Source organism: Phlebotomus papatasi, chromosome 1 (genome assembly GCF_024763615.1).
Source record: "Phlebotomus papatasi isolate M1 chromosome 1, Ppap_2.1, whole genome shotgun sequence".
Taxonomy (NCBI): Eukaryota; Metazoa; Arthropoda; class Insecta; order Diptera; family Psychodidae; genus Phlebotomus; species Phlebotomus papatasi.
This window is the reverse complement of record NC_077222.1, coordinates 88,972,900-88,993,027: the sequence shown is the minus strand read 5'-3', so window position 1 is coordinate 88,993,027 and position 20,128 is coordinate 88,972,900. Positions and strand designations below refer to the sequence as shown.

The 20,128-nt window shown below is 34.2% G+C and overlaps 1 protein-coding gene across 2 annotated transcripts in view; it reads left to right on the top strand.

Moving 5' to 3' along the window:
- The window catches only part of LOC129809642 (complexin), a 298,624-nt gene that overhangs the window by 174,679 nt on the left and 103,817 nt on the right, over positions 1 to 20,128 (top strand). The window lies entirely within an intron of this gene.

The window sequence follows — 20,128 nt, the reverse complement described above, 5'->3', positions numbered from 1 at the left end:
AGAGCATAGGTCTTGGGACCTAAAGAAACATACTCCTCTATAAATGAATTTTCTCCATATGATGAGAGTTCATCCGTTAATTCACCCAAATATGAGCCAGTTTTTAAAGGATTTGTTTTCCCTTTTCGTAGAATAAAAAGCACAGAATCTGTGTCACAGTACAGTATATCACGACCTAATTTTGACATTACATCATATAATGCAATACGTGCATTAGTCGTAGTGCATATTCCAACCCCTACACTAACATGTTTTGTGATTGGCAATGTGTCCGAAAGGTGAGAATAGGAAATAAAAATTTGGTCGGGACCACAAGGGTGAATATCTCTTATATAAATACCGGGAGAATGTAAAAGTTCGTTGAATTCCGCAACAGAATTACAAATTATAGTTTTTGTGAGGTTGTCTCTTTGTACAAATTTTCCCCACAAGCTATTTAACATTAATTTAGCAAGGCTACGCAAACCTTTGTTAATTTCAATATTATTTTCATCTAATTTAATCCCTTCTTTTTCAAAATAGTTTTGAATGTATAGTAATTTAGATTCTTTTGTGGAACAATTTTCTGGCCATCCACTGGCCTCTTGCTTTATTTTAAGAAAAGTGTCTACATACTTAGCAAAGAGACCAGTTTCACCATTTTCTCTATCATATTTTGCAATTTCATAAGACCAAATTTCATGACACTTTACAATTCTGTATCCATAGCTATCCGCTAACCGAATTTCCTCAATGCTCCAGTATCCTGATAGCATACGTTCCTCTTCGGTATGATCACAATGAAAGACATTCATAACAAGTGCACATTTTGCACAAAGGGGAAACAGAAGCCTTCCGTTACATTTGAATGGCAAACATGGCAGGTATAAGTCTTTTGGTGGTAATATAGAACATTTGGCTACACCATTAAAATTCAATACATCACTTGGATTTTCAATATCTTTAAAAATTTTCGGGTGGCCTTTAAAATAAGTTGTATATTTATTAGCCCACGGATAGAGGCTTGTGAAATCATAATACAAAATTTTTTCACCTTCCTTAATTTTATGATATAGCCGGAAAACTTCAGTTCTTCCACCATACACTGCCGCGCGCAAATCAAAAGTAGCATTTTCTATTTCAGAATGATTGTCCAAATATTCCTCAATTTGTGGGTTATGTTTTAAAATTTCTTTAAATTCACATTCCCAAATACATTTATAAGTGTAACCCATTTCCTCAATTCTTTTCTTTCTGGCATTTCTTCGGTCAAATCTGTTTTCAATGGTATCATAAGGATCAGAGCTACAATGGTATGATCTATTTAAAATACAAATGTGTCCATGCGTAAAGCAACCTTCAAATTCATAAACAACTTTATTTTGAATGTCGTATCCGTCAACAATGAGATTTGAATTTGGTAATTTATATTCTTGAATTAAATCTACTTTATACAAGTCTTTAAGAGCAAGTAGCCATTTACGACCGATTCTACTTTGTAATTTTAAATACGATGATGCATAATTATTCTTAGGTAATATAGGCAAGGTATTTGGAATTAAATAATTTTGCCTATATACCTTCATAACTGCATCAGCTATTGTGATCGATTGTAAAAATGGATTTATTCCTGTAGTTTTTTGAAAGTCGATCATAAACTTCAAACATCCTTTTCTTAATATACACACATCTTGTGCGCAATATTGCCTTAGTTCCACTTTGTTGTTGAATGTCTTTTCTTTTTGGCTATCATACCACTGAATAAATTCATTGTATCTATCTTCTGTCATTGCATTTATAGGATACATTTCGATCGGCGGATATGGTCCAACATAATTTCGGTTTTCTGCACGGTTAAATCTATAAGGATATTCACCTTTATTTGCATTTTGCAATCCAAAACAAGAGCCAAACTTGGATAACGCAAATGGTATGAAACTTATTGAATCAATAAACGTGATATCATCGACTTTAATACTCAGAATTTTGCGTCCTATTAAAACTGGTTCAATTTTAAATGATCTAGCACACAATTCTTCCAAAACAAACTGAGCGTCATAGGATTTAGAATTGTGTGCTATAACAAAAACTTTCCATTTTCGAAAAGTTAGTACGTAGTCAACAAATTTCTGAACACATTTCGAATTGTCATCACTTTCAAATATTTCTTCAAATTTTTTACAATTTTGACAAATAGCCGGAAACTCGCTAGATTGGTAACATAAGTGACATACCGTATTCGTTACACACAAATTTGGCTCGTGTTTTGTATAGCCATTCGGTAGTTCAATGAATTCTGATTCAAAATCAAAAAATATTATAGAGAATTTGTCTGGCGGCTGAAGTGTGTAGGGTTGGATATAGCAGTAATGGGGAGCTGCAACAATTTTATTGCAAACCTCACACTTAATATTGTTGCAGTCATGAGGTTCTCTTGAAACTTTCGAATCAACAAGTTTAAAACAATTTCTACAAAATATTATATCTTTACAATTTCCGTTGGTTTTATGATTATCAAAACATTTTTGACCGCGAAATTTTTTATTACACTCAACACAATGAGTCATTTGATAGGTGGATTTACAGGGTGGAAAATCTCGGCAATATTTGCACTGACCACTACATCTATGAGCTTTGTTATTGTGCAACTCATCACAGTGAGTGCATTGATAATTGTAAGCAAAAAACGCCTTTGGCGATTTAATGCAACTAAAATGATTTTCTGAAAAAAATAAATTTATTACTTTGTTAGAATTGAGAGCCGTTTTCTCACCCCGAAAAAATGTGCTTTTAAAATCAGTTTGATCATTATAAATGCAAAATCTGAATTCTGGATGTTTCTCTTGAATTTTTTTAACGTCTTCAAGACTATGCCCCCCTGTACGACTTAAATTACATTCATCAATTAATTCTTTGACTTTGCGTTGCAATTTTTTCGGATATCGTTTTAATGATCTTATCATTTTATACCTTTCTTTTAAATTATCCTCTAATAGAGCAATTCCAAATACAGTAGCAACAGGAAGACAGTCTGATTCAGCATTAACATCAATGATAGATTTATTCTTTAAAATGCGTATTTCATCTGATGACATCCTTCCAGGCTTATGAATGGTACGTCCTCTGCCTGAAAATCAAAATGTAAATAAATAAATAAATAAATAAGTAAATAAATAAAAATAAATAAATAAATAAATAAGTAAATAAATAAAAAAATAATGGTAAAAAGTATAAACTATTTACAGAAATTATTAAATTTTGCATTTACCTGTAGATTTGTGTAAAATTTCTGCCGTAATTTCCATCTGCTCGCTCGACAAAAACGAAGAATTACTTTGGTTAACAAGCTCTAATTTTTCGAAAATATTTTCCGATGTTAAATTGTTGATTGGAGTCAGTGGTACGTATACTGGTTCAACTTCTGGAGCATCAGGTAGACCTAGTCTAAGGAGAGCTCTGTCTTCAGATTTACTCTCATTTCTTATATGTGTTATAACTTGGTCAAAAGAATCCTTCAACCAGTCAAAGTCACTAAATTTAGATGGTTGTTTTATTTGAAAAATTATTTTTAGTTCCGTCAAAAAAAATTTTTTATTAAAAATTTTAATTTTTTCTTTGATATGCACAGTTCCACTGTTTCCTGAATATTCCAAACCATTATCTTCTTCTGTTTCAGTTGCAACATCACTATCATTTGATTGCTCATTGTTTTCTTTTCGTGTTTCCACATTGTCCTGCTGTGATTTATTATCTTCTGAATTATCATGCATTTCATTATCAATGTCCTGATTGTTTTGATCATCAGTCACTTCTGTTAGATTTTCAGAATCCTTGTTATCCTCATTTGACTTATTATTTTTCTTCACTTCAATGTTTTTGCTTGCACCTCCACTAATAGTAGGAATATCCTCACTAACAAGTTTTTCAACTCTAATTTTTTTAAGCGATCTGTCTTTGTTTTCATTTTTTCTTTTTTCACCCCTCGAAACAGAGTTAAATAGCTTCTCTAGCACTTCTTCTCGCACATTACGTGAAATTTTTTCATTGTCTTGATTTTTAGTTAAAAATTCAAACAACTTTATTTTATCACTGGAATTAGTCAAAATGATTTCATCTTTTATTAAAATGGAAAGAATATCTTCGTAAATTTCTTCATAATTTTCATCAAATAAGTACTCTATTAGGTCATTCACTGAACTTTTGGCACACAAAATTTGGAGAAAACACTTAACTTTATCAGAAGACATCTTGAGTTATCTTTACCAATAGAATGTCAATGAAAGAATGAAAATCATGGAAATTAAAATATCATTTTATGCGACAAAAATGCAAATGAATTAGATAAGTGTGTGTTAGTGAATTGTGGACGAAATCATCGAACATTTCCAGAATATGCAATTATTTTTTCGTCATCTTTATCAACAGTGCTATAAATTGAGCTGCAATAGATAGAATTACTGTAGACGAATATTATGTCATATTTATATACCAATACATCTACTACATATTGTAAAATATGCCATGTGCATTTATGATGTGAATAAAATAATATACAAAATGCTGACTCTTATTTTTTTTTAACTCCCATCCCTATCCCCTAGGTCGTTGGCAAAATTTTGCCATGTATGACCGCCAATTTGCTGACTCTTATCAAAAGTGAAATTTGAGGATCCTTGTTCTCTCCTCTTGTGTGAGAGAAATATTCTTTTTGATTTATAATTGCGTTCATTCTCTGATTGAAAGCTGAAGTGAAAAGACGCTAATGATGGTAAGTGACATTACTTTTGAAATTAATAAATAAATAAATATTTATAAAATTTTCAGGCTGATGATCTAAGGAACTTGTTTCTCCAAGCTGAAAACTGTGATCTCCGGCGGGAGACCATGTCAATTACTCGACTTCCGCATGGAGAATACTTCAAGATTGATCGGATCGAGAAGATTGACTTTGAGAACAACGAATATGGACAAAACTTTTGTCTTAAGGTAAGATATTGATAATCAGTCGTAATTGAATTCCATAAAAAAATATGTAAAAATACTAATATTCGATTTTTTTCTTTACAGGTTTATTTACCAACCAATTCCTTTGACGTCTGGCTCACCAACTACTGGAACCAGCGTCTCGATGCAGAGGCCGTGAGTCGTGCAGCAAAAGTTCGCCCTTATTTTATTGCCTATAAGGGATTAAAATCAATGGGGCGATTCCAAAGGGCTGACATAGACATCGTCCCAGATGTAGAAGAACAGCACCATCAACATGCATTGGTGATTGAGAATGCAGCAGAAGAGCATCCTGAACAACAATCAACATTTGAGTCTACACAAATTCCCACAGCACTAATTCCATCAGTTCAAAAGTCATCAACATTGACTCAAAAAATTGATGCAGCGCAGATGCCAATACTTCAAGCAACATCGAATATACTGCATTCAACAGTCGATTCTCCGAAAATTGATGCAGTGCAAATGCCACCACCTCAAGCGTCATCAAAGCTACAGATGGGAAAACAACCAGAAGATCCTGTACCAGGATCTTCAAAGGTTATTGTTGCACCCGTGGCTTCCGTGGCGCCACAGAGGGCCAATAACGAATACGTCTCCGACTCCTCCTCCTCTCAGGGAGAAGGAGACGTAATCGTTATTGATGAAGAAGAAGGTTCTTCAACTACACTAAAAAGAAGTGTGAAGAAGAAGAGGTCGAAAAAGGGGGATGATGGAGCATCCCCACAAAAACAGCCGCGTTCGAAAGCTAATACAGCAGTGACATCATCCACCAATTCAACTACAGCTGTTAATACCCAACTCCTACAACTACCATCCTTTGAAAGTATGTTTTCACAATATTCGTAAAAAAATCGAGATTAACCCTCTCAGGACGAGTCGAGATAGAAAAATAATCTTTCTGACTATTGAAAGTTATTTTTTCCAGAAAAATTATTTTCTCTATGAGCAAACGGTAACTACTAGACCTGAGAGAGCTAATCGATTTCATCAATTTCTTTTTTTAATTTACTATTTACGTTTTTAGTTTTTTCTTCTCATTTAATAATTTTTCTTTATATTTTTATCTACCTTTAAAAATTTCAAGAGAACTATTTTATTTTCTTATTTTACCATTTGTATTCCTATTTTTATAATAAGATTTTTTTTTCAATTCTGTTTATTTCTTTCAAATATGATTTTTAAAAAAAAGATAATAAATTTAATATACAACAAAAACAACTCTAAGTATTTTATTCAACAGGTTTTCAATGGATTTAGGCCCATTGATCTTCTTTGATTTTTTTCTATTGACATATATGGATTATTCTACTTCTTTGTCAGACATTGCGACGATCTATTGAAGAAATTTGACCAGATTGTGGTGAGAAAGGGAAATCACTTGATACTTATATGCCATAGCACTCATTCAGCGTCTCTATGGATTATCATACCTCTTTAAAGGCACTATGGATTATCGTACCTTGTGTTTTTTTCCATTGTGTATGCATATAAAAGTTCTAAAAGTGTATGAAATTACACTTGCATTTAAAAAAATGAAATGTGTGACCGAAAATTCCAAGAAAAAAGATCAGCTGATTATATATAAACATCCACATGTACACACACATGCATTGAAAAGGCACGATATTCCATATTGAAATGCATGAGGTACGTTAATCCACACAGTCACTGTAATACATTGGTACTACTCTCATAGATTATTCATTAATTTTATACATTCATTTACAGATAAGCCATAGGTTCGATGTAGGTTAGTCCTGAATTAGATTTATCCTACTGACAGGGGGACATATTACTCAAAAATTTATTATACTTTTAAACTATACCTAATGCAAAGTATTGTGTACTTTGCACTTTACTCTTTCTTGTTCCGAATTAGACTTACTTCTTAGAAGTAATTGTTAGTGTGATGAACGGGCTCATTCGAAATGCTATGGCTTTCAACTCTACTATTTTCCTTAACTCATCAGAAAGAGATCACAGACTTGTCTTTTTTTTATATAAGGTTCCTGCTAAATGTTTAAAAAAGGTTGCAAAAGGTTATTCCCATTTGGGCATTGACCAATCTAGCCCTTGAACATCTCTTTTTCGTTATTCTCAGTTCGGACCATTAGCACATATCACAACCATCTCAAAGAAATCAACTTCCAATGGCGGAACCATTGGTGGGCACCCATCTCGGCCTCCCAGTTTAACCTAGACTGGTCACAGGTCAGAAGAATAATCCGCAGGCTATCCGGAGTCGCTCCACTCCACATAGCCCCGCTCTAACGCCCTCCCATCTCTTCCAGCCCCCGAAGAATTCAAGCCCCTTACCTAGTATGGTAGTAGTCTTACCACAACACCTCTCTAGGTTTCCTAGATTGGTAGTAATCTCACTACAATACCGGTCTAGTATAAGGCATACAGGTCCTTCGGTTAAACGGTGACAACCCAGAGGCCCGTAATGACCTCCTGTTCACAATCTTTCGGATTTTACTCTAGAGTGCGGAAGAGATTGCTCTCAACCATACTTCTTTGCTCAGCTAAAAGAATAGATCATCCGACAGGATAGCGATCAAAGCAGTGAGATATTTTGGTTAAGGACATTCTCAAGATTCTAAGCACTACACTCTCCTACTTCATTGTCAATAACCCCAAAGGTTTCATACTCGTTTACCCACAGCACAGAATCCGGCGTTCCTGTACTCGGGAATTGGGTAGAGAGGTCTTTGCTTAAAGGGTTACCAGTAAGAACTACCATCATAATTGCATCCTGCCTATTCATTTAATATTTTACAATATATTTATTGAAGACAAACTGTTGTAGAAGAAATAACGAAGACGAAATCTTGTAGACGGACGAAGATGAGATATTGAAAACGGAATAACGAAGACGAGATGTTGAAAACGAAATAACGAAGACGAAATCTCATAAACGGAATGACAAAGATGAAACATTGGAAATGAAATTACAAAAACGAAATGTTAAAGTCGAAATGCGGTAGACGAAGACGAAATGTTGAAGATGAAATGTTGTAAACAAGATGCTGGAGACGAAATGTTAAAGTATTGAAACCGAGTTATTGCGGTTGAAAACGCAATGTTGTAATAAATCGATCGTACCGATGACGATAAATATTTAAAAACGATTAATGGCTTGTAACATTACGGAAATGTTTTAAACAGTTTTCGAAGTTTAGTTCCGCCGATTTTTTCCTACATTTGTTAAGTGTACTAGATTCTACTAAAGTTACTAACAACACTTTATATAAGTACTTTCAATTCAAATATAAAATATCACGTTTTAACAACTACCAGAGACATAAAAACGGTTAAAACTATTCGCTTGACTAGAAATAAATTTTCAGATGTGCTTCATTAAATTGTACACAAACCTGTAGGTCTGTGAATGGTTGAAAAAAAGAGACAGGCACTTTGAGCCAATATGATGAAGTGGATATCGAAGGGAAATATATACCTTATTGTGATGGTGTAAGTTGTAAATGGATTTCACTGCAAATCGCCAATCGGAATAGCTATCTCCTCTGTATACCATTTCAATTTCATGTCAAATTCTACGAGAACATACTTCCATTCTCAATTCAATGGGAGAAAGTGGCTGGAAGAAAAGCTTCTGGAGAAAAGATGTAAAAATACTTGAAGTAAAATCAAAATCTCACACCACAAACATAATTGAAAATTCTCCGAGTTTGCTGGTGAATCTTCATTTGGATTTAGCTGCAGACTAGAGTACGGGGAAATTGTTTAAATAAAATCCCATAATTGACAGTGGAAAAGTCACTAAACGAGATTAGCCAATTTATGGTGAAAATCCGAGAAGTAAGTGTGAGAATCAATTGGAAGCTCAAATGGTTATTTGTTGATTAAAAGTTACTCTCTTCTCGGGCAATGTACTCCTAATATAGATAAATTTTTCCTGTGGGCAAAAACACACTATATGTAATCTCTATGTACTTGGGGTTTGCTGTGTTAATTGCTTTCTGTGTACTGCGCCAACAAATCCCATTCCTTCAGGCTTTTCCCAAAATGCGCCTCTTCAACTTGGCGAAAAAAAAGTGCCTGGGAGACAGAAGAAAACCATTTGGACTAAATGCGCTTTCAATTATCTCATTTTACTCTGTTAATGTTGTTTGTATGACCATGGAGAATTCTTCAGCTTCACAGCTTTCAGCTCCTGAGCTTTCCCGCCTTTTTTCCATGCCACCCACACACCCCATCAACTTCGCACCATTGTTGATTTCTTGCATGTTGCTGGTGATGAAATGGAAATGAAATACAAGAAAATTGCCTTTCACACTCACCATAAGATTCCATCGGGATGAAAAGGCATTTTTCTCCTCTAGGAATTTTTCCTGGATGAAGAAAAGAAAGAAAAAAAAATTGGAGAGAATCCCAACCATTCTTCTCGCGAAAGGCAATGAATAATTTTCCTAAAAGGGTTCAACTTGCCTATTTTCCCTCCAGAACATTTTTATATTTATTGGGATCGACAGTGAAATATGTATTGAATTTGGGAAAAATTCCTCAAGAGCGACCATTGATGGTATTATGAAAATTGAGAAATCTTTTATTGCAAATTTCCGCCTAAATTTTTATAAATAAATCAAAGTATAAAAATTTGCCAGATGTATTACATTTTAGCCTTCATAGAAATTTCTGAAGATCTCATTGATGTAATTTTTTGGATGGGGAAATGATAAGGGGTCTATTTTGGACAGTTTTTCATGAGTTCAGAGACGTTGTAGCAATATTGCAAAAATGATAAATATGGGTTTAGCCTATAAAATCCAATCAACGGCACTTGGATATTAAATAAATAAAAAAATATATAGACAGCGCTCAAGATATTTTTGGCCTTACTTTTAATTTTTTACCCCAAACAAATAATTTAGATCCATCGCGTTCTCTGATTGGCTGAAGCTTTAAATGCTTTCAAGTTCTAACCAATCACAGAACGCGATTGTACTAAAATATTTTAATTGATAAATTTTTAATTATGCTAAATGGATTATGTTGAAGTATTTAAATATATTACAGAATTCAATTAGAAATACACAATTGATTAAATCGTTTAACAATTAATAATACATAAAAAAATAACAATAATCCACATAAATTTCTATGTGGGAATATTTAAAATATATACTAAATTACTTACGCATCAACAAAAACTCAATAATTAACTAATTATTAACTAATTAATAAATTAAAAGGGAAATTTTTATTAAATTCACCGTGACCCAAAATATTCCTTTCTGCCAAATTTACGTAATAATACATTCAGGTTTTGACATTTAAAAGTTAATTTTAAGGTATTATTAAAACGATTAAGAAAAATTTTGTAAAGGGTAAAATAGGGTAATTTGGAATTATGTCTAATTTGGAACTTGGAAACTTGGAACTTGGAACTTCGAAAGAAATACTTTCGAATATACTTCTTCATGGTTTTCTCTTTTTCTCTGACTATCGGAAACAATGAGAAAATCTCAAAATTACAAGATAGACATGATTCCGAATTATCCCATCTTACGGCAAATTATAAATATAAGTACTCCTTTAGGTAATACTTCGGCTATCCGGATTCTAGTAGTTCGTTACGTTCCTTACCCTTCTGGAACTCTTCTAAGGTCTTGTTCTCATCATGTCATTAATATAGAAGCGACACTTTTTTGTCTATTTTGCATTGACAAAATTCTAGAGAACGAAAAAATTAAAACAAGATAGGGTAAGTGTGTCAAATTTCGGCATAGTTGCATGCAAGCGCCAAAGTCTCAAGTTTGAAATGTAATATCTTTAATGGAAATTGATTTTTTTCATTCCTTCTGCTTAAGGAGTGTTGCTTAGAACCTTGTAGAAAGTTTATCGTCTTTATTTACTTTAAAATCATTCTTAATACATTTTAAAATGAATAAACATTTATACATAGCTTTTGTACCCTATTTCGGCCACCTTTATTCTCATAGTTCCTTGCCCATCGGGAATTCTTCCAATGTCTTTTTTACGTCATCTCGTTTGTCGAAGCTACATTTTTTGTTATTCTTTTGCATTGTATAATCTCTAGAGTATGTAAAAACTAAAAATTCATGGAAATTCAAGGAACAAAAAAGGTGGACGAAATTACAAGCTGGCCGGAATTTGGCACACTTACCCTATATGGAATTTTGAATTGAGATGAAACACATATCATAACGGTGCTATCACGCTAGGATTTTTCACGTTTTAATTTTAAATTCAATTGAGCCAATTGAGCATTAAGATTTCCAGAATTTACTCGAAAATTCTCACAGTCAGGACACATTTTGCAAGAAATTTGCTCAATTTTAAATAGTGCCGCGAGATTTTTGATTGTGAATGACTCCGGAAAATGTTTGATAGTACTTAAAATGTCTTGTAAGTCACTTATCTGTTATTCAGAAGAATCCTTAAAGCCAGAAAAAAATATTTGTGGACAAAGGGCTCATGTAGCAACTCTCATACAGTCTTATTGAAAATCTGTATGAAGTCGTCCCAACTCCCAACTGAAATTTCTTAACATAATAATTTCCTATTGATATTAAGCTTCGCTTCATGCAAGTTTATCACTAAAACATTGTACTTATTTTATATTCTCGCCACAAATAATATTAATTACGAGTAAATAAATTTAATAAGAACAATTTTCTTCAAAAGACTACTTATTTAACTGCAATAAAATTGAAATTAGTGAGCAATTTTAACATTTTAATTTGCTGAAATCAAATTTATTTGAGAAACCATATTTATGCTTTTTTAACATATTTAAATAGGTTTTTCTGGACCAAGTATTAGTTTTTATTAATAAATAAGTGCATATCTATCAATTCAATTGATTCTTATTGGAAAATAACACATAGGAACAAATCATCTGCAAATTAAATTGAATTTACAAATTGAAAAAATCTTACTGTGTTTCACACTTGCACATTAAAATTTTAATATGATTCACATTAATTGTCGATGGTGAGAGTCCAAATGTGTAATTTGTGTGCTTGATTAATTTTATGTTCAAAATTTGATCTATTTGTTGATAAAAAGGTAGATTTGTCCCGAAAAATTTGATATAAATTATATTATATCATTAATGCGAAAAATTAATGTGATTTTCTCTTTAATTTTTTAATGTGAAAAATATTTATGCTTTAGGTAAATTTAAACTTATTTTTGCAAGCCAAGTCCACTTCTTTATCAATAAATAGAAAAACCCCAAATATTAAGTGACTCAAAGACACAAATAATAACATATTTAAACGCTCACAAGCGACAATTAATGCGAATCACATTAAAATTTTAATGTGCAAGTGTGATACCGTTAGTGTGATAGCACGGTAAAAGCTATAGTTTTATTTTCTAACTTGATTTAATATTTTTTGTAGTAATTCAAACAATTGTTATAGCGGACAAACCAAAAGCTTTAAATGGGCAGAAAATGTGAGCAGTTGTACAAAAAGTTTTATATAGACTAATCAAGATTTTTGTTGCTCTCAGGTGTGTGTCTCGGCTTACTATTTCTTTTTCATTTCAAAGAAATTCCATTTAGATGTTCATCCTTTAGTTATTAATCCACTTCGAGATAGTGTTTGATTAAATTTCGCTTTTGAGTCCAGCAGTTATGAAATTGTAAAAAGAAATTAAAGGATCCGGAAAAGTATATTTGCCCCTATATTATGTTCAGCATAAAATGCAAAGGAAAACCAAAAGAAAATGTCCACAAAGCATCTACTGACCGACAAATTTTATTGAGAACATCTTTCATGGTAGAAATCATTAGAGCAAGAGGGTAGAAAAGCTAATGTTTCTCAGACGGAAGTTGGATAAATTCGAAAGCACGCAGAAGAAATCCCATTTTCCTCTACGGATATTCCTTTTTCGACGTATACATATACCTCCAAGGGAAACAAAACGCTTCAACGCGCAATTTATTTGACGAAAGACATTTTGAAAAAAAAATGCGAAGATATTCACCAAGACAAGATCAATATGCGAGAAAAAAACCCCATCAAAGTCCCTTCTATTTCTTTGGGAGGTTGAGACTCCAGAGAGGGTGGCTCGAAGATGCCACCCGACTTTTCCATATGCGTGTCGGTAGAATTTCCAGTCGACAAGAGCAAAATTGTGTGATATGCGAAGATGATTTAAAAGTGATGGGGGGATGCAAGAAATGAGGACAATTTATTATCTGTGCTAATGGTATGGGGGTTTAGGGTGACACTTGATGTGAATTATTGGCAATACACGGGGTGGCAATGTTGAGAGATAAACGTGGCTTTTATGTTCGATTTGGAACCTTATTTCAATGCTTCAATTTGCCTCCACTTTAACCCCAAGCACGGAAAAAAAGGCATCCCCTGAAGTGAAAAAAAACAAGGCAAGAAAAAAAGAACACGTAAATAAATGGCACAATTCTGAGAGAGAATTTCCCGTCGTTTCTTTTGGGGGGTATAGTGCTTATGTAAGATGGGAGTAAATGCAGAGAAATGGCTCTAATTAGACATAAAATGTTCTTAATGCTTTTTCAACTCTCCCAGCTTACACTTTACGCCCATTTATACAATTTAATCTTCCCCAATGGGAGATTCTTTTTCAGCAAATAATTTTTTTCCCTCCTATATTTTTTTTTCGCCTCAGTACAAAATGAAAAGAAAATGCGAATGGAGCATAAAATGCTCCTCAAATGGAACCAACTATTCATCTACAGTATCAATTTGTGTCAAATGACATAATTAGATTTACTTTTTCTCCTTTGCCTTGCAACTCTGCAATCACAACGGATATTTTTGCCCTAATAAACTTTACGACGCTGAACACAATCATTTTCGCACTTCTTATGTGCATCTACGACAACAACAAATTCCACTTCCAAGAGGAAATTTAATATGAGCGAAAATAGGTGGAAAAGAACGAAAAGAATGTGAGAAAAAAAATAGAGAATTACCGAGAGGGAAATTGTCTTGATAAAAGTACTCTACATTCGCTGAATGTTGATACAATCGAAATCAAAATTCTTCCTTTGGTTTACATATTCTTGCTCCTATTTTCTTTAGCAGCATTTCCCATCGTAGACGATAAGTTGTGGTATTTTTCAGTATCTCCAGATGGTAAAACCCTCAATGATTTTGTAGATAATCGAGCTCTTGATTTAAGAGCTGTTCTTGGGCAGAATACAGATTAGAAATATAATGGAGGGTGTATATTGGTTTTATATTCTTTAGAATATTTCAAGACTTTGGTTTATTTCATCATTTCATCTCTAAATTAATATTTTAAATTATCTTTGAAGAACAACCAAGTATCTTTCTATCGAGATTCGAGGTGATAATGTAGGGCAATTTAATTTATTAGTGAACGCTCTTGACACTGCAAAATTTGAAAACTCTTGCTACTCTTTAGAGTTGTACAACTCCCCATACAAATTCAATTCAATTCAATTTATTTTTTGGTTTAGACAGTTACAATTTCTTCATGGGGTCAAAGGAGGAAATGCCTACCGACAGATTAAAGAGACTACCCATAGACGACTGTTCAGTTCAATAAAAAGCCATCTATTTCAGAACCAATAAATAATCGGAGTCACTTAACGTATTTAGAATTTGAGGTCTTCGAGTTTCATATTTAGAAATCTTTAACATCTTCACTTGATCGTAAATTCAACAGAAACTATTTCACTCTACTTAGGTTAAGAAAGTCAATTATTTCACTGATATTATTACTTACTTACTTACTTACTTACTTGGTTAGTTACAACGTTTCTTGAAGGGACTGGGCCTCTTACACTAACCTCCTCCAGTCCTAGTGACTCTCTGTCAGCTCGCTCCGAAAACGTAGCATAAGTCGATGTCGTGAAGTTCGTCCTATCGAAGTCTCCTTGCGAGTTTTCGTAACAATCTTATGTCCTGGACACACTTACGACTAAAGTCCAAAGACGACTAAGCTCGTTCATAGCCAAGTCAGTTCCTGACACACTAAAAAACGAGGCTTCACATTTTCTGGCACTCACAAAACATAACTTTCGTGGGTTTTTATGCAGATATTTCTACTTAAATACACTAGTAGTCCTTTGAAAATGAAACTACTTTTAAATTTACTTCACAATTCACGTATAACAACAAGAATTATTCACTAGAATCGCCAAAAATTGCTTAAGTCGCGAGTTAGCTTCCACTTCATAAATAATTGTAATTAACAATAATTATTGGACGTGTACTGAGACATGATATTACAAATAGTTTCATTTTCAGAGGAGTATTAGTGCATTTCAGTAGAAATATCTGGATAAAAACCCAGTTAAGTTATGTTTTGTGGATACTAGTGAATGCTAATCCTCGTTTATAGTGTGTCAGGAACTGACTTGGTAATGAACTAGCTTAGTTGTCTCTGGACTTTAGTCGTAAGTGTGTCTAGGGCATTACTCTCATGGGGAGGGGTTGTTAGGCTTCGTCCAAGGCTCTCTAGTCTAGAAGCACCAGATCCCTTGATCTTTAGCATCACCCTGAGTGTACCGGGGTCTACCATGCCTCTAGCCCGCTTAAAGGTGAACATAGGAATTGAGAAGAAGAAGCTATGTGTTGCATTACCCCCCATTTAGACCCCAACTGATATTATTGGAGGCAGCTGAAAGCTGCTTTTTGAGCTCAAAAACAACTCCTTTCCTAGATATTTTCCCCCTAAAAAAGACCAACGAAGAAGACCAAGTCACAAATACTCACTAACAATCCTGTAAATGTACAAGTAGTGAACCAGGAGAATCCCCTAAAAGACAAACAACTCCCTGATATGTTCTCTTCTCCTCGGAAAGGACATCACACGAATTACGCTCTTTTGGGCAACCAGACCTGATTCAAACAGACATCAACTGCTCCTCAGTGCGTACGTACATTTATCTGGTCAGAGATCTGATGGTTTTTCGAACCACTTCAAGATGAAAGCTTTAAGCTAAGGCGTCATTCAACGTGATTCCGATACATTTGAAGCTGCGAGTTTGATCAATTCTAATGCAACCTGATCCACACACATCGTAAATCCGAACGTATCCACGAGCATAATATATCACAGACGATCGTACCGGGTCTTTATATTTGAATCTCATTAGCACCATCTTGGAGCTTACCATTCCATGGCAATTAAGCCATTACCTGATTCTGCCTAAGTCGGACATTAGATTCGCATTAATTTCATCTTCAAATTCTTCCACATATAATAAGGAATATGGCAATATTGCCTGCATGCGTAGTGATATGTATACATATTAAGAATAGTAGAGGTCTAATAACTAAAGTCTCTGGGACATCCAGCGAACACTTTAGAGGATCGCTCAGAAAATCATGACGCAGTCTTACTCGTTGCTGACGATTCACAAAGTAAGATCGCGTTCAATTCTAAGAAACTCCATGAAAGCCCAACAATTCCAATTTTGTCAAAAGCAAATCGTTTCAAGCAAGGCCGCGGCCTTCACTGTAGCGTTCCGATTTAACTTCTGATGAAGGGATCCAAGAAAGTTCGCAACATGACGTCCTCACATCCATACCACTCCTAAAACCAAATTGATTTCTCGCGAAGTATGTCATTGGAAGAGAGGAACCCAATTACGCTCGCATGTACGATTTTTTAAATTACTTTTGATAATGCAGATATTAGAGAAATAGGTCGGTAATTGTTGAGCTATATCATATCGCTCTTCTTGAAAATTGTTATCACAACTTCGATCTTCAACATCTCAGGAAACATTCCCATTCTGAAAGAGCAGTTAATCAAATGTCAGACCACGTCTACAACATTGAAGGTGACCATTTTTAGAGTTTCATTCGATATGCAATCCATACCCGAATGAAGCAGAATCCATTTTCAAATCACATAAAACCTTGAAAACTTCAAGGATTTAAAGGCAGTCATCAGTACAAGAAAGAAGGATCTCTCAATATATTTATTAGGCAACGAAAGCTCTGTTGCTACCTTTAGATCCAACGTCAGTTCTTCTTACACCGTCACGACCAATGCCTTCATCTTGGTTCATCTCCTCTCTTCCTGTCTTCCTTAACGGACCCATTTCTTGCAATAATCCTCTCAGAAATTAGAATCAGACTAACTGTATATCTATTACAAAATTGAAATACATAAAACCAGTAAAATATTAACGGCAAATGAAGAATTGAAAATATATGAACCATCCTGGATTTCAGATGTGATTTAATGTGATTTCAAAATAGTTTTATGTTTTTCCTTGCCGTAATAGAATGTTTTATAACTTTACAGTTGAGGAGTTAGGGGCAAAATATTTTACTCCTAATATTAGTTGTGCAACTATCAGAGCCCTATGCTGTCTTGCCGGATATGTCCACTACTGACTCTTTCTCTTTAGCTAGTACTATAATACAGCAATAGTCGGGGTAGTCTAAAAATATTTTTTAAATGTTAAATCGTTCTATTTTGGTCCCAATTTTGTGATATAAAACTCTTTTTGATAATGGAATTTTAAGTAGTATGAAATAAAATATTTCAGTTTTGTGAAAAACTCCCCAGAGAATTGAATGACATCTGCCTCTTTTAGAGCTTTCTATCCTAAATTTGATTTAAATATTTAAATTTATATTATTGCCACTAGAAGTCGTGTTCTATCAATTGACAAGACTATTTTTAATCCGACAGGTGGAGCATTTATATTCCCTAATGTACGAAAAGAAAATCTCCTTCCTTGACTTTATATGAAGACAAAGAAAGTGTTTAGTAGTATAATAGTGTAAATTACAGTGCAATATATCTGGTGTTTTCCCAAAAAGAAAATCCTTATCTTGAGTTGGGTTCTTTTTTTGTGCCATGGGGATCTGCATTTATGAACATGTTTCCCGCGTCAAAACAATTTTCTCAGTGAATGGGCGGGTAAATTGGGGTTATACAGAAGAGGGAAAAACACTAAATTCCTGACACTGACACTCCAAATAACTACCAACTTTTACTCCAGCTTTTTGGAGAGTTAATTTCACTATTTATTCCACCAATTTCATCCCCGTAGACAAATTCACGGAAAATTGTATGTACTGCTGCTTTCAGGCGGGTGGTTGGTTGGGGTGAAAATGGATGGGAGGTTTTTGGGAAGGTGGATAAGTGAGAAGAAAAACGCCAAATACTATCAGAGGGAATGTAGAGCTGTAGAGAAGGGATAATCAGGGTGAAGCTTTTTTCCCGTCCAACAGTAGATGTCTTTCAGCAGGAAAATCGGGGTGTTAGGGGAAATTGTTCAAAAAAAAGCTCTGGATGGTGCACTGTTAGAAGAGAAGACTTCATTGTCTTTTTCAGGAAGAACTGAAAGTGGGAAATCTGACTCTTTTTAAGGCTATCAATTTAATTCAAATTTGACGTGTTGCACCGCCTTTTATTAAATTTAAATTTTTAATTAATTTTCTTAGATTTTTGTGAACGTGATAGGTTTTCTGTATAATGTCTATTTATACATGCACAATGAAGTTTTAAATTCCATTTTTTTGACGCAATATGGTTTTTAATTTGAAATACTATCAACGGTTTATATGGTACATAAACGGCAGAAGTTTTCAATCTTATTTACTATAATTATTTTCAGGAAAAATTGAATAATCCAAGAACGTGAAAACTAGAACGGTAGCGCTCATATACCTCATGGATGTATAGAATCCGGAATCGTCCCTCCTCACATACGGGGCCAAAAATCCGTCGAAGAATCCTCCTCTCTAACGCGACTGAGTACGTAATTCTGTTTGCTGAGGACCTACGTCTCAGACGAATATGTGAGGACTAGCAGGATCATAGTTCTATACAGTAATAGCTTAGTCTTTATGCTTAAGGTTCTGGACCGGAAAACTCTTGATAGACCGAAATGGGCCCTGTTGGCTTTGGCTTTCAGCAGCCGTATGCAGACTCAAGTTGAGATGTTGTTGTTGGCTGTGATTGTTGACCCAAGGTAAATGAACTATATTTTTCAGGACAATCTGTCCTTCCGGTGAGTGTCGGAATTTCTTGATCAAATCCTTGTTGACCATTTGTTGATCAGGACATATTGTCCTGAAAAACATAGCTCAGTTCCACCATCGTCGGCTATGCCTTTATGCAACAAGTTAAATGAAAGAGTTGACAACTTCAAAGTTGTAGTTCCCCATCGGGGACCTTATTTAACCGATCCCGTAGATGTTACCGGATCTGCTACTGACTAGTCCACCATGTACTTTGTTTTGCTTTCATTTATCTGTAACTCATGACTTCATGCCGCACGTTCAATCTAGATAAAGGCCTCTTGTACATCTCTGGGATTGCATCCCATGATGTCAATATCCTTAGCATAGGCTGGGAGCTTCGTGGACTTATTGAGAATGACTCCCCTCATGCTCACGCTACTATCACGGATCGCTTACTCCAGTGCTAGGCTGACGAGAATACACGATGGTCCGTCCCCCTGTCTGAGCCCGTTTTTAACACGGAACTCCCGTGACAACGATCCGTTTACCTTAATTTTGCTCCAGACATCAGTTATAGTCATCCTAGTCAGTCTTATCAATTTGTTTGGAGTTCCGAATTCTCCTATGGCTTCGTATAGTTTTACCCTGACCATGTTATTGTAAGCTGCTTTCAAATCGATGAAAAAGAGATGGAAAAGTGTTTGGTCATGCTCAATGAGAGCAAGAATTCATTGATTGAAGTATACAAGGTCATACTTCAATCAATTCTGACACGTTGTAATGGACCATACTTTAAATGCCAAATTGTCAAGTGTCAACCGTTTTTTTTAATTGTTTTTTTATTGATTGCTGACTTTCGCTAATAAATTCAATTAAGAACATAAAAACCGATTTCTTTGTATTATGGTTTTTCAAATTATTTATCAAAGTTATATAAAGAATTTATTTTAAGCAGTTTCACTTATCAAAATTTAACCGTTGTTGGAATAAATTAGAAGTCCTGTCAAATACTTCAAAATTCAATTCTTAGGAACGCTAGAACATTAGAACTTTGTTCATCTACCGCCAGGGGCACTATAATTTTTTTTTTAGTTTATAATATAAACTATTAATTTTCGTAATTTCGAAATCGAATATTTCGATATCCGCATTTTGAATTACGAATTTTATAACCGAGGTTGAAACCTTTCCATCGATTGGTC